A 15,000-nucleotide genomic window follows, 5' to 3' on the forward strand; every position below is an offset into this window, starting at 1 on the left:
ATGTGAAGTTCAAGAATTCAGATGTATGATTCAAGATGGATACTAAATTTTCTGCTATTTGCTTTGTGCCATGAATTATTATGAATATATCATCTATAAATCTGACATAGAATTTCACTACTTCTTGGAATAGTGCATTCACTATATATGCTTCCATTATAAAAGGCAGTACATTTTCTGCAAGTAGCAAGATAAACTATGTGTGGTGTTGCATGTTGCAAAACATCTAAATACATATTTTTTCTTTGCAACTGGATGGATGAACACACCATCCTTATTAATAACAGCAATTATGGCATGGAATAGTGGAATCTTTACTACTAATTTGCCTATCTATTGTCATACACATCTTTATAACACAATTTTTGCTTCAAACTAGAGCAATTACAATTGAGAAGGTCGGAGTTTTATCTATAATAGGTTGTAGTTCAGGCAGGCATCCCAGGATACACCAATTATTGATAATTCTTTTTATATCGATAGTATTCCTATTGTACATTGTAACATAATGCAGTTTTTCTTTCTCATTTCTTGATGTTACTTCTAAGTCATTTAATTCCTGATCGTTGTTCATCCGAAAGTGTGGTCTGGCTAATGTCGCCCTTAGCTTGAATACTTCACCCCTATCTAAGATCTCTTCATTATAGCCCCCTCATAATAGTCATGTTTTAATTCATGAATTTGTTCATGACCCCTATCTATTGAAGTATTAAGCCTACTCATTCTTATAAACTGCCCTTTTGTTCTGCCTTTAAATGTGTGACGCATACATACTGTTACGATGTAAGAATTTGTTCTTATGCACCAATTTTTTGAAAACCGTGGTTTTTAAACTAGTACCATTATTAATAATGGAAACATCTAAAAAATCAATGCTATCCACTGAACAAGTCATGGTTAACTTAAAAAAAAATCAGTGCTTACATTTAAGTATTCCAGAAAAGAGTACAATTCAATTTTTGTACCATGCCATATGAAAAAAATATTGTCAACAAAACGTTTGAAACAACTCACTTTCATTGAGTAGCATATGGGTCCATTATAAATAAATGCATTTTCCCATTTATCTAAAACTAAATTGGTGTACGTATTTGCCACAGGTGTACCCATTGCTACACCAGATATCTGGTGATATATTTCATTGTCAAACACAAAATCATTATTCTCAGATACCAACTCTAATAATTCACACAAGGTTTCAACTTGTCTGCCTTTAATATGGCCATATTTATTTAGTAACTCCCTTATAGCTTTCATGCCATAATTGTTGGGTATTATGGTAAATAATTGAATATCCAATACTGCCATAAAAAAATCCATGTTTTCATTGTCCTGAAACCAATTGGTTAAATACATCAAAAAGTCAGCAGTATCTCTGACGTAACTTTTAACATACCTTAAATACCCAGATAATTTATCCTCTAAATACAGGGATAGTGGCTCTGTTATCCAGCCACATCCTGAAATAATTGGTCTCAATGGCGGATTATCTAAGCATTTATGGACTTTAGCAAGCCATAGGATCGAGAGTTTTGGAGCCGTAACAGTAAAAAAAATTAAATCAATATTAGTATTGTTCATTGCCTGCAAATCACAGTCATGTTAATGTTCACAATACACTTATTAACATTTTCATTAGTTACAGGTTTAAAAGCATTTCTACCAGACAAAAATTAGTATATATTTTCAAAGTACTTCATTCTATCGATTATTACAACAACGCCACCTTTATCTACTTCCTTAATAACTATGTTATTCTTGTACAAAGCTTTCTCAATGACTGGCACTCTTGCATTATTAAATTGTAAAATTTATGAAAATAGACTTTATCATACAACTGTCTAATCTGCATTTCACATAAGTCGTGAAAAGCAATATTACTGGGTGCCTGTGGGAATAAATGTGCTTGTCCATTTAAAAATATTATACATCAGTCAAGTTATGTTTAAAAATCAGTTTGAGGTCCAAGCTCTGTGTAAACATTTTTAAGTTAATTAATGCATTACTAAAGCCCTCCAAAGCAGACAGAATGAACTTGAGACGTTTTTTGAATAGGGAGATATCCGAATTCAGTTCTACATTCGATAAATTTAATAACACAATTTGTACTGTTTTTATTTAAAGTACCTGTTTGGGACTTTAGTCCTGCATATTGGATAGACTTCTGCTTCTTCCCCTTTTCCTTTGTATCGACTGACTTGGGACCGCTCCTGTTTTCTGCCAACTATTTCCTCTGGCAGCTTCAGACGAACATGGTGTTAAACATGTTGAAAACCTGTTTCTGGGCCTCCAGTGCTGCTTATAATTTGTGTGTGCGCCTGATGACAGTGCCTCATTTTCATTGGTCAGCTCGTTGCCCATAGCAACTGGGTGTAAATCCATCTGGTTGCCTTCAATGGAATTTGGTTTGTTGTTAATTAAAGGTGCAGTAATCTCATCCAACATGTCCTTAGATTTCACGTTCTTAGTAATTACAGTTTTTTCTCCTTTGTATCACCTTGCCATTTAGTTCTTGGCCAGGAAAAAATCTGACCATTAATGTAATCATTTATATCTTGATTTATTTTATGCTTTTTTGTCTTTTCAAGGCTCTCTAGAAAGTTTGTCAAAAAGTTTTTCATAATCTGAGATAAATTTTGTAAAAAGGTTAGATGAAGAAATAGTATTTTCTAACTCATTGATTTCTTTATGTAAGTCGATTAAATTTTTCTCAAAGAAATCGTTCATTAGGGTCATGTATTTCAGACCCAATTGTAAGTTCATTTCTTGCCATCTCAGTAGGAGGGCTGGATACAAGTTTGCATATGACATTTTTTTGCACTCTCAAGCCACGGGGAACAATACCAAGCTTAAGATATGCCACAAAGCTGTAGCGCTGCCACTGTAAAGTCTTGTATTTCCTAACCTTCGTTTCTATGAGGTTAGTCGCGCTTAAAAAATTATATTCTTCATTATGTTGTGCTACAACTTGTTGTGACGGTAATACTTTCTCAGTAAAACCCAATTAAGGGGTCTGAGTTGATGTACCCCACAGTTAGAGAAGTCGCAGAAGTACCTCACAGAGGATCCTAGGCCTTAAACACTTGTCCTACACAGACAGACTCAAAAAACTCCAGCTATTCTCTCTCATATAGTCTACTAAGAGGCAGTCTCTGCTCTACTTGCAAAGCCATGTCTGACCCAGCTCCATTAGAAATGCTACATCTAAAGAAATCCCAATCCCTCTGTACCACACACTCCAGAGACCTCAACCTCATTACTACAATCAATAGAACATGCTGGATGGACAGGTTCATAACCCAGAGACTGCCCATGCTCTGGAACAAACTCCCCATACATGTCATGGCCCTCTTCAACAGAAATCTTGAGTGGATGGGAAATAGAAAGTTCACCCCAGGGATCACTCCACTGTCTGTACTTGATAGAGGCACTGGTAACTAACATCGAGCGGCATGGTGCCAGGGCACATCTATGGGCTAGGCTTGTAAAGGCTCCAGAGCCATTAGCCTAGTACATACCTATGAACCTATGAACTTTAAAAACAAAAGCAGTAACTAAGCTCTAACTTCAAAAATGTTCAACAATGCAGTGTTAGCCACTTCTTATTTCAATAAATGACTCATTCTTCATATAACTTAATAATAATAGCATATATTAACATCTACCTTAGTAGGCCCTGGTGTTGCCACTGATGAAACTCAAGCAAAGAAGGAGCTCCCCTTGTCATTGAACCTGTATTTATAGTTCTCAAGCTCCCTCTAGTGGTAAGTTACTGCATTCAAAACTTCATGTTAAAACGGAGAAGCTGCAAGCTTAAAATTATATGTGAAGTCTAGTCTCTACTTGATATGCAATGTTGTTGTACAACATATCATTAATAAGTCTTTTTATATAAAAAACTTATCGTACATGCAGTCAGTAGCTGCTTCAAATCAAAATGAACAGATATTTTAACTATAGCATATGCAAAGTCCATAAATAAGCAGAGAATAAGAATGTAGTCTGCAATATAACTCAGAACAACTAAAAATAAAAATAAAATAAGTAATATGGCCATGTATGCTATGCATCTCCAAAAATAAAAATAACAAGATAAATAAAAGATAAGATAAATAAAAATAAAATAAAATAATAATGCAGCTACAGAGCATCCTAAGTCTCCATGTAAACATCTAGTATGTAAATGTGTGTCCTGCCATTGCAGTACTATAGATCTCTAATAATCAACCTTGGAATGTCTAAACAAATCCATCTCACAGATGTTAAATATATATATATATATATATATATATATATATATATATATATATATATATATATATATATATATATATATATATATATATATATATATATATATAGTATAAACTGCAATAAACAGCACCTAGTGTCTGAGGGGCCTGTTCTTCAAAAAAGGTTTCAAGGAAACTGTGTCATTGAGACCATAACCTTTGTTGGCTTGTAAACTAATTATCCATTTCTGTTCCTGTGCTTCTGTAGCATTTCTGATATCCCCCTTCCTCAAATCATTCGATGTAAAGCCTAACACTAAAACTTTAAACCAATGTGTAGGTCCTGCTTCTTAGACATGTTTCGCTGTAGTCAAGGTGACATCTCCCTTGTTGATCTTGTATATATGTTCTCTAACTTGTTCCTTTAAAGTCCTGTTTGTTTTCCCCACATAAAATCTTGTGCATGTGGCACAACTGGCCAAATATACTAAGTCTCTGGATGAACAATCATCTATTATATTCACCTGTGCTGTGGATAGATGTACAAATACATTGGTACTGGCCATGTAATTACAGTAGTTGCAAGTATCACAGCTATAAGCCTCACTCTTGGCACCTTCAATTCTAGCAAATGTGGAGGGATTGTTATGACATACTAGTTGTTTAATTCACTTACTGTTTTTATATATGATGTGTGGATGCAGTCCTGCTATCCGTGATAACTTCTCATCAGCTTAAAGTATATGCCAATGTTTTTGGATAATTTGTTCAATATCCTTTACATCTGATGTAAAACACCGAAAGTGTGATGAGAGACTTAGGGACACAGGTGGACAGTGGTCTCACCTTCAATAACCACATCACCACAACAGTCAGGATATCCTTCTATGTGGCACACCTCATCACTAAGGGCTTTTCATCCAGAAAAAAGGATGTCATTGTCCTACTGTTCTCATCCCTCATTAGACCCATTATAGAGTACAACGCCCCATTTGGTATGTATCTCACAAGACATCTGCAACAGCTGGAAAGGCCGCAGAAATACCTCACTAAAAGAATCACAGGCCTAAAGCAGATGCCCTATACTGACCATCTAAAAAACTCCAGCTATACTCTATGGCATATCGTCTACTCAGAGGCGATCTCTGCTTAACATAAAAGGCCATGTCAGACCCTGAGGTGTTGGACATGCTCCGCTTAAAGAAATCCCAATCCCTCAGAGCCACACACTCCAGGGATCTAAACCTTGTCATCACAATAAACAAAACATGCTGGAGAGATAGGTTCCTGACCCAGAGACTCCCCATACTCTGGAATAGACTGCCCATACATGTCAGAGTGCCTCCTTGGACCTCTTCAAAAGGAACCTTGACGATTGGATGGGAGATAGGAAATTCACCATGGGGATCACGTCAGTCACCCTGCTAGACAGGAGTCCAGGGAAGTAAATATTGTGGGAAGAATTATCCAGGGAATAGTTATGGCTAGGCTTGTATAGGCCCCAGAGCCGATAGCCTAGTACCAACCTATGAACCTATGTGTTGCTTGAGGTGTAGTGCGGGTTTTAATCTTCTCCTCTTGACTGTCTAGCACAATCTTGGGTGGAGAGAGCTTTGCTTCCAGTTTGGCTATGTAAGTGCATCTCTCGCAGGTTGTAGTGTTGGGTGGTAGAGAGGGTTGTCTGTGTCCATGAGGCAATTGGTGCATTGCCCCAGTACCCAGATTCACCAGTTGGACAGGAGAAATCACCGGAAACTGACCGTTGGACATGCCTGGTTTGCAGGGGTGGCTTGTGCTATAGGACTGCAGGACTGCAGCCTCCCCCACCTAGTAGAAAAGAAAGAAGGAAATAAAAAAAAAATTGCAAGAAAAGAAAGAAGAAAAAAAAAATGTGAGTCCCGGAACTCCACGCATGCGTGCATGGAGTTCCTGGTACTCACAAAACTCCAGACAGCTGTGTTAGGCAGTCCAGATAGGGGAAAAAGCATCTCAGCCTTGCAGCCCACAAGTCTGTGTGGTGACAACTGCACAGAAGAGGAGGAAACTGGACTGCATTGTCTGCAGGCTGGAGGCTTCAGACTACTCTCACAGGGAAACCAGCCAGTTGAACTGGAAACCAACCATTAGATTGTGAGGGCTGCCAGACAAGAAGCTTAATGGCTGCCAAAAGAAGCTTTTTTTAGCCTGGATTAACTTGCTTCAGCGGACCAAGGAGCTTTTAGAGACTGGAGGTAGGGTGTGTGTGTGTGTGTGTGTGTGTGTGTGTGTGTGTGTGTGTGTGTGTGTGTGTGTGTGTGTGTGTGTGTGTGTGTGTGTGTTGCAGGTGGAGAATTTGTGACGGGGAAATGCAGGTAATGCCTTTAAGTTTAAAATTTGTGGGTGTGTAGAAGTGTGCTCCAGTTAAGTATGTGTGTGTGTACCGTGGAATGGTTGTAGGTGCCCCGTGGGTTTAATGATGGCTTAGTGAATGTGAGTATAGTTATTATATGGATGGCAGGTGGGCTGGTATGCAGTGATCCCAAAATCCAAGTGTGTTCAGAAGTGTGCGTTATTTACCAGGTGTATGTAAACATTTTCTCTATGAAATGTTAACTGTCCTGGACTTTCCTACATCTGGTATTTGTTAGTGTAAAATGTAAATCATTAGAAACTTAACAAGGGTTGATGGTAAATTTCCTACATCAAGTCACAGGCTGCTGTAATTTAAAGTGATGCTACGAAATATGAAAATGGCACTTTGCTTTGCCTGTCTACTGGCATTTTAAAATTGCTCTTCCTTTTGAAACCAAGGCACTAATGGGTAAGACAAAATTTGTTTTCTTTATGCCAAACACTGTATCCTCTGAGCTTTTTCTTTCCCTTATGCTGGCTGACTGTGCTGCAGAGCTCGGACTGCTTTGTTAACTCAGGCTAGCAATAGATGCTCCATTTGCATTAGTACATAGTTAGCTAATTCAAGCTTTAGTTGTCTGTGCATTTTCAGTGATGGGCCAGCTGAGCCAAAGTAGCCTATTAGGTCTGTGCACTACTTTTAGTTTGGGATGCACCTTAGTATAACTCCAAGATAGCTGAATATTGGAGAAAAGGGAATCTCGGAGATACACCAATTTTGGACTAAGTATATATTTTCTCGTAATCACACTCATGCCTCTCAACTGTCCAGATTTTCCAAAACTGCCCAGATGTTTGTCTTAAAATTTTGGTTTGTTCCTTATAAAATTTGTGGTTTTCTGCCATATCACTGATGATTACAGTGACTAAATTCATGTCTCTCAATTGTCCAGATTTTCACAGATTGTCCAGATTTTTGCCTCATACTTTTGGTCTGTTCCTCATAAAATTTGAGGTTTTCTGGCAAATCAGTAAGGATTGAATTCATTAAATAATGACAGACAGATGAGTTTCAGACTGTATAACCTTCAGAAAATGTATGATAAAACAGAACCTTTTATTCTAACAGCTTTCTAAGTTTATAAGAGCAAGCAATATTTAAAATGTGTCCCTATTTTGGGGCCTTTGCCCCCCCCCCATTATTTTTGACTTTGTCCAGATTTCTTGTGCTGAGAGGTTGAGCAGTATGGACTAAATAATGACATACATTTGAGTTTTAGACTTTGTATCCTTCAGAAAAATGCATGCTAAAGCAAGACCTTTTATTCTATCAACTAAGTTTATACAAGAGCAATTTTTAGTACACTTTGTATGTTCCCCCAATGTATTTAGCCTTGTCCAGATTTCCCGCGTTAACAGGTTGAGAGGTATGTGCAAATAAATTGCTTTATAGAATTAGGCATATCCAAACCTCTCAACTGTCCCCGATTTTGGCTCAAAATGTTGCACTCCCTCTAATAATCCCTCCGCAAAATGTCAATTTTGGAAGAAAATGTGGAGGGTTTACAATTAATAAATGTAATAATCAGAGTTATAGATTACTTTTATTTCAGAAATGCATGTACATTTGTTTATTTTGTCAGCTGCTCAAGTTAACAGTACTAATATTAAAATAGTGTCCTTTCTTTGACAGGTTCCCAGCTGTATTGTGTGGCTATTTTATATTTGCATCACATTCTTGGTCCATTTTTCACACAATTGTGGTTTTCTGGCAAATTAGTGGCAAATCATTAAAGATTGAAGTTAGAAAATAATTACAGACATTTGAGTTTCAGATTTCATACCCTTCAGAAACTTCATATTAATTCAAGACCTAGTATTCTATTAGAAAGTTTATAAAAGCAATATTTACATATTGTCCTTATCTATGGGGCGTTGTCCCACTTCTATATATGGCTTTGTCCAGATTTCTTGCTCTGTAGGTTGAGAGGTATGATAAATGTGCCAGGGCCATCACAGTCAGCCAGACACATTTCAAATTGTGACATACTTGTTGCACCCCACTCCCCCATGTAGTGACTCTGGATGTGTCCAAGCAAGGCAAGGAGCAGTTATGCAGTGTAAGTGTGCTGAGTATCCCCCAATCCATGATAGACACAAGTACTACAGTGGCTTTTCATCTGTAATTGCTTGATTTTGCAGAGTGTTCTGGTTTTCTGTTATATTCTTATACCGTTGATTTATGCTTATTATTCAGAAAGTGCCTGTTGCTCTCTGTTTAAGTAGCAATGCTTTCATGACCATCAGGTAAGCTTGTCTGAGACTGTAAGATGCAAAGTTTTACTAAGCATACTGTTAAAGAATTACCAACATTGAAAGCCTTTTTGTTGTTGCCATGCAGAGAATATTTACATAACTAGATAACGTATAAGCCTTGGGTATTGAAATGAATATGACAGTATAATAAAGGACAGGATTACAGTATTTTAAGAAGCTCATTACCTTTGTTGGAGACTTGCAGTCATCTTTGCAGGCTTTACCAGTAAACTAAACAGAATGCCAATCTATCATGTGTGGTCCATAACCTGTGCAGTAATCCTTTAAACAATTTATCTTGAGCTTGTTTCTTGTTTGCTGTTCATTTTTTACTTTGATCATGTTTTCCCCATGAAACAAGTAGATAGTTGTTGTCAGGCAGCAGGTCTTTTTTGGATAAGAAACATTTTTACAAGTGGGGGTATCACAGAGATTGCTACTTTCAGCATGTTATGGTGCAGCGGTAGCATTGTTGCCTCACAGCAAGAGGTTCTCCCATTTGATTCTTGGCTGGAGTGTGGGGAGTGCCTTCTGTGTGGAGTCTACATGTCCTCCCCACAGTTTGGTGGGCGTTTGAAAGACATGCATAATTGGGCATGGGCGTGCCTTCGCTGAAGGTTGAACGTCAAGTAGGCCCTCGGCGTTCATGAAAATCTACTGCCAATCATTAGCAGACCGGAGTTCCGCTGTGGCGACCCCTAACTGGGAAAAGCCAAAAGACAACAACAACTTGGTACTTTTATAAAGCTGAATATAAATTATAATTAGAACTGCAGTGCAAGGAGAAGTGGTTTGAGTTGAGTGCTTCTTGTTTTTCTTATACATGACTTTGACTGGCATTCCAGTAATGTATTTCAAAAGTAATTTATTTTTTCATGCCTCACAACCTTTTTGTTTCCATCTAGATATTAAGTAAGCTGTCATGCAGCCAATGCATTGAAATATTTTTTTTCTTCTACACTTCATTTTGTCTTGATTGGACTCTCATAATGACTGTTTGGCACCCAGGGCAGCGTATTTAATTAAAGTTCCAGTTTTTGTGGTTTTGAGCATAGCCCCTCCCCTTTCTAGTATACCACACCCCTTCCCATGGCCACCACCCATTTAGCTGCCTCCTGCAGCCCCCCTTTGATCTGAAGTCACTAGTTGCCACTGCTGGTTTGGTACTTTTTTTTTTTTTTGGAAAGTACGAGAGCTGTTTACCCTTACCTTAGCAAGGTACTTTGCAATTATAGGCTGTTTAGTGCCTATGATTAATTTCTCCTTATTAACAAGGAGAGTTGAGTGCTTGTATCAGTTTAAGACATCCTAGTGCTTTCCAGCAGGTTTTAAAGCAAGTGCTAGTCACAGGGATGCTTAAAGGTAAGATGAAAAAAATGGTTTATCCTAAACATTGCAGTGTGCACTAGAGGAGTTAGATGTGAAAGTAGGTAACTTAAGTTTTACCTGTCTAAGAAGTTAAGTTTTAGTGTAGAGTCACTATTTTTGAAATAGCAAGATAGATTTTGTATTCTGGTACTATGGAATACAGTAGGATGCCCAATAAATTTAAATAGTTGAAGGGGAGTGATTTCACAAAATGATAATTTTGTGCTTACTCACACAAGCCAGTAAAAACAGAGAGGAAATGAGATATATGGTCAAGTTAACATAAGGGGAAGGCAACTAGAAAGACAGTGGTGTTTAAGAACACTACAGTAACCAGGTGGGAGGGTGGGGAAAAAATTCTGCCTGACTCACAAGAGACAGAGCTGTGGTCTCTTTTCAAGTTTTAATATGCAGTTAAAAGCCGAATACAAGTAAAACACAAGGTAAATAAAACAAATCACAGTATTCAAAATAGAAAAAGGCAATAAAGTAATACAACAAATAAAAAGCAAATGTACTCTGGGTGTTGCTATGTACAAATAATCATAAATCTCCTTGTTGATGAGCCTACCCATGAGACAATCTACTATATCAAGATGCACTCTATGTATGATATCATCTATTAATGAAGACGAGATGGTAGTATATGTCACCATATCTGAAAGCATATCTAGCATCATTCTAGAGTAATTTGTTCTATCAAGAACAACTATGGCACCTCCCTTATCTGCTGGTGTAATAATTATGTCCGTGTTGGTTTCTAAATCTTTCAGAGCTGTCTATTCTAACTTGCTCAAATTGTAGAAAGGTCTGCTTTCTCCCCTTCTGTCATTGCTGACATGTCTGTCTACCAGGTTTTTCTCACATATATGCATAAATGTTTCTAACACAAGATGTAGATTAGGAACAAAACTACTAGGTTTCTTTAACCTCTTCTGTTGAGAGTCATTGTCTACAGAATTATTATTAAACATATAATTCAATATCAGGTGTCTACAGTACATTCTTATATCTAGCACAGAGTCACTGAGTTTACTTCTCATTGCTGGAATAAAGGACAGACCCTTCTGGAGTACTTTGACATGATGTTCATCTAGACTAATGGAGGATAAATTATATACTATGTTGTTTTTTTCTTCCCCAAATCTTTATGGATGGTGTTCCATTCTGTTCTTTCAAAGAGAGGCATTGCTTCCTCCCTCTGCTCTGTGACCTGTTCAGTCTGGTGTTTGTCTTGATAGGAAAAGGAAAGGCTTGGAGTTTTTGTGTATCTAAAGGGACATGCTTAGTGCCCACTTTAGGTTGCACGTCCATATCTAGATGTACTAAAGTGATAACATCACTTGTATTGTCCATGGTGTCCATGGTGACTATGCAAATCTCTTTTCCATCTGGTTGACACTGAGGTGTGTTCTGGGTGCTAGTATCAATATGGAGTGCTTGTATACTTCTTGTTTGATTGTTGTGACTGTCTGGCCTATTCACATCAGGACGGTTGTGCATATTCTCTTTAGGCCAGGTAAACACCAGTCCTGATTTAAAATCAAGAAAATTTCTATTTATCTTGCATCTCTTTTGTAGCTGAAGTTTCCTATCAAATAGGCCTACATTGCTCAAAACATTTTGTAAAGCTGTAGTCACAATTATTACTGGAAAGTTATCAAACAGTTCCTTCTTCTTACTTTCTATATCACTAGATAAAGTTACTTCTATTTGTTTGAAAAAGTCAATAAGTAACCATGTAAGAAAAACTTCTAACTTTCTCAAAGTGTAGAAAGGTCTGCTTTCTCCCCTTCTATCATTGCTGGCATGTCTATCGACCAGGGCTTTATCACATATACACATAAATGTTTCTAACACAGGATGTAGATTGGGAACAAAACTACTAGGTTTCTTTAACCTCTTCTGTTGAGAGTCATTATCTGAAGAATTATTATTAAACATATAATTCAACATCAGGCATCTACAGAACATTCTAATATCTAGCATGGAGTCACTGAGTTTACTTCTCACTGCTGAAATAAAGGACAGACCCTTCTGAAGTACTTTGACATAATGTTCATCTAGAGAAGCATTTACTTGACTTTGATCAAGAATTTGAGATATTATCTTGTATATGTTTTATACAGTGTGTATGGTTTGGAGTTGTTACTATTCATTTTAGAATTTGATGTTTCGTTATAAGTGGATATAGTTATTTATGTATGAGTGCATTTGTAGCATAAACTGTAAATGTTATATATTTTTTGCAAGTCAGTTGAGTGTTTTCCTGTTTTGCTTGTTATGACATTGAACATGATGACTTTGGCATTCAGTAGTCTTCAGTTTCTAGTTGCAGCATTGTTAACAATTTGATGGGGGTTTCATAGAATGGTGATATTGTAATTAAACTAGACATTCTATAGGTTGTCTTTAATGACTACCCTCTATATTAGTAGTAGTTGTTTAAAGTGATTTTATTAAAGTCTGAGGAAGAGTTCGGATTAGAATGCGAAAGCTCTTACTTTTACTAATAAAGCAATTATTTTTAAGCCACTGAGTCGTGTGGAGGAATTTGATTAACTTTGTTCCTGTTGGATTATACACTTGTTCCTTAAGGCCCAGTTGGTGTGATTTGCTGTTGAGACTAGGATAGTCATGCCAGTTGTGTTACAGTTCGAATTAACTGCTACATTTTGGAATAAGTATCCTAATCAATCATAACTGCTATATTTGTTAAGGGGGACTGGTTCCTCCAAACCCTCACATGACTAGTTTGAAAAAGGGCATTAAAGGGTATGACAAACACTAGCTGCCCTAACAAATACTGTTTACAGACTATGGAGTCTGCAAATGAGTGCTGCAGTGATGCATAGCATGGGCATCTTTTTTTTTTTCAAAACAGGTTTATTGTTTTAACATATAAGAGAAATATCATAACAATTTTATACAAGTAATTAAAAATAGATATTATTATAATATTCAACAAAACAACTAAAGTATTTACAAAGACATCCACTACAATCAGATCAATTAATTAAACTAAAATACCATGCTATTGAAATTAGAATTTTTTTTAACAAATTTTGTAAATTATCCCATACAATATAATAAGATGTTTTTCTAGTTGTTCTTGACCTAATTGTGTTTATTTCCATATGGCACACTATATTCATAACATTTTAAATTCATTGAACGAAGGAGGTGTATCTGAAATCCAATTTCTGGTTATTATTTTCCTAGCCACTGCTAGAATAGACCATAACAAGGGAAGCTTAACCTTTTTAACACTTTGAGGTACAGGTGTGTTGAATAATATAAGAGATTTAGAAATAATGAAATTATCTGTAAAAGAGCCTGCAAAATTCATTAATTGACTTCCAGTATTCTTTCAATTTTATACAGTCATAAAACATATGAGCCCAGTCAGCATTAATTTCTACATTACATCTCTTACATAGATTATCTTTATTATTTATTTTATTCATCATCAAAGGTGTATAAAAAGATCTATGTGACAATTTCCATGTATAAAGTCTCCAGACAATGGAAGACGTAGTTCTATAGGCAGATTCCAATATATATTGTTTATCTTGTTGATTTGGTGGGTCCCCATTAATAGAAGTGAAATAATTCCAGTATGTATCTACACTGTAAAAAGTTTCTTGTCTGATAATTTTATGTATGTATGAAAGTTTACCTTTATCAGAAACTTTATGTTGTAAATTTAATATCAAGTAATCAATCAGTGTTGGAATAGATTCTTTAACTGTTATAGACATTATATCTATTTTATTAATGAGATGTTGTCTAAAGGTCTGAACCTCTAACCAGCAAGTTTCTCTTAGATCAAATTCTTGTTTTAAGAAATCTAGATTTTAACTTTATTATCAGATATCAACTGACACCAGTATTTTAGATCATTATCTATAGCTAAATGAGTTCCTTCAGAAGTAGATGACAAAAGCATACCCTGAGTATACATTATAGGAATATAATAAAATTCCATTCCCTATACTTAGGGTGCATGAATATAAAGTTACGATAGCTAATAATAATATTTAATGGGTAACAAACCATATGTTTAGGTGTAATAGGTGAAGTACAAAATTCCTTTAGTAACCATAACATGGAGTTATTTACAATCATATTTTTATGTGTTAAGGAGATTTTCATGAAGTGCATACTAATTAGCTCCCAATAATCTTTCCATTTTGCGACATATGACTGATCTATTAATAAAGTAATAACTTTTACAATAGAAGAGATAGTATATAAATTAAAGTCTGGAAAAGAAATACCCCTTGAGACCAGCTATTAGTATGTTTCTTTAAAGCAATCCTAGGTCTATTAGGTGCCCATAGGAAATTTAACATTAGTGTATTCAGTTTCTTGATAATTATTTTTGTAGGTGGAAGTATTATTGATTGTATTAAGTATAAAATCTTGGGAATATTATCATTTTAATAATTGTAAGTCTCTCCTCCATAGTAAAAACATATTATTCCAGGTATTAAAAAGATTTTGTATATTAAGAAAACAGGTATTATAATTATTATATATAATAGATTTAATATCTTTAGATAGTATTATACCTAAATAAGTTATCTGACCTGAATTGGGTACATATTTAGTAAAATCACTAATGAGAATATTTTTTGTGTATATATAGGTAGTATTTTAGTTTTTCTTCATTGAAAATTAAACCAGAAATACTTTTAAAATTCATCATTTTATCAAATAGAGACTGCATAGAAGAATTAGATCCTGCTGA

Source organism: Protopterus annectens, chromosome 9.part0, assembly GCF_019279795.1.
Source record: "Protopterus annectens isolate FY-2018-M chromosome 9.part0, PAN1.0, whole genome shotgun sequence".
In the NCBI taxonomy this organism is placed as follows: Eukaryota; Metazoa; Chordata; order Ceratodontiformes; family Protopteridae; genus Protopterus; species Protopterus annectens.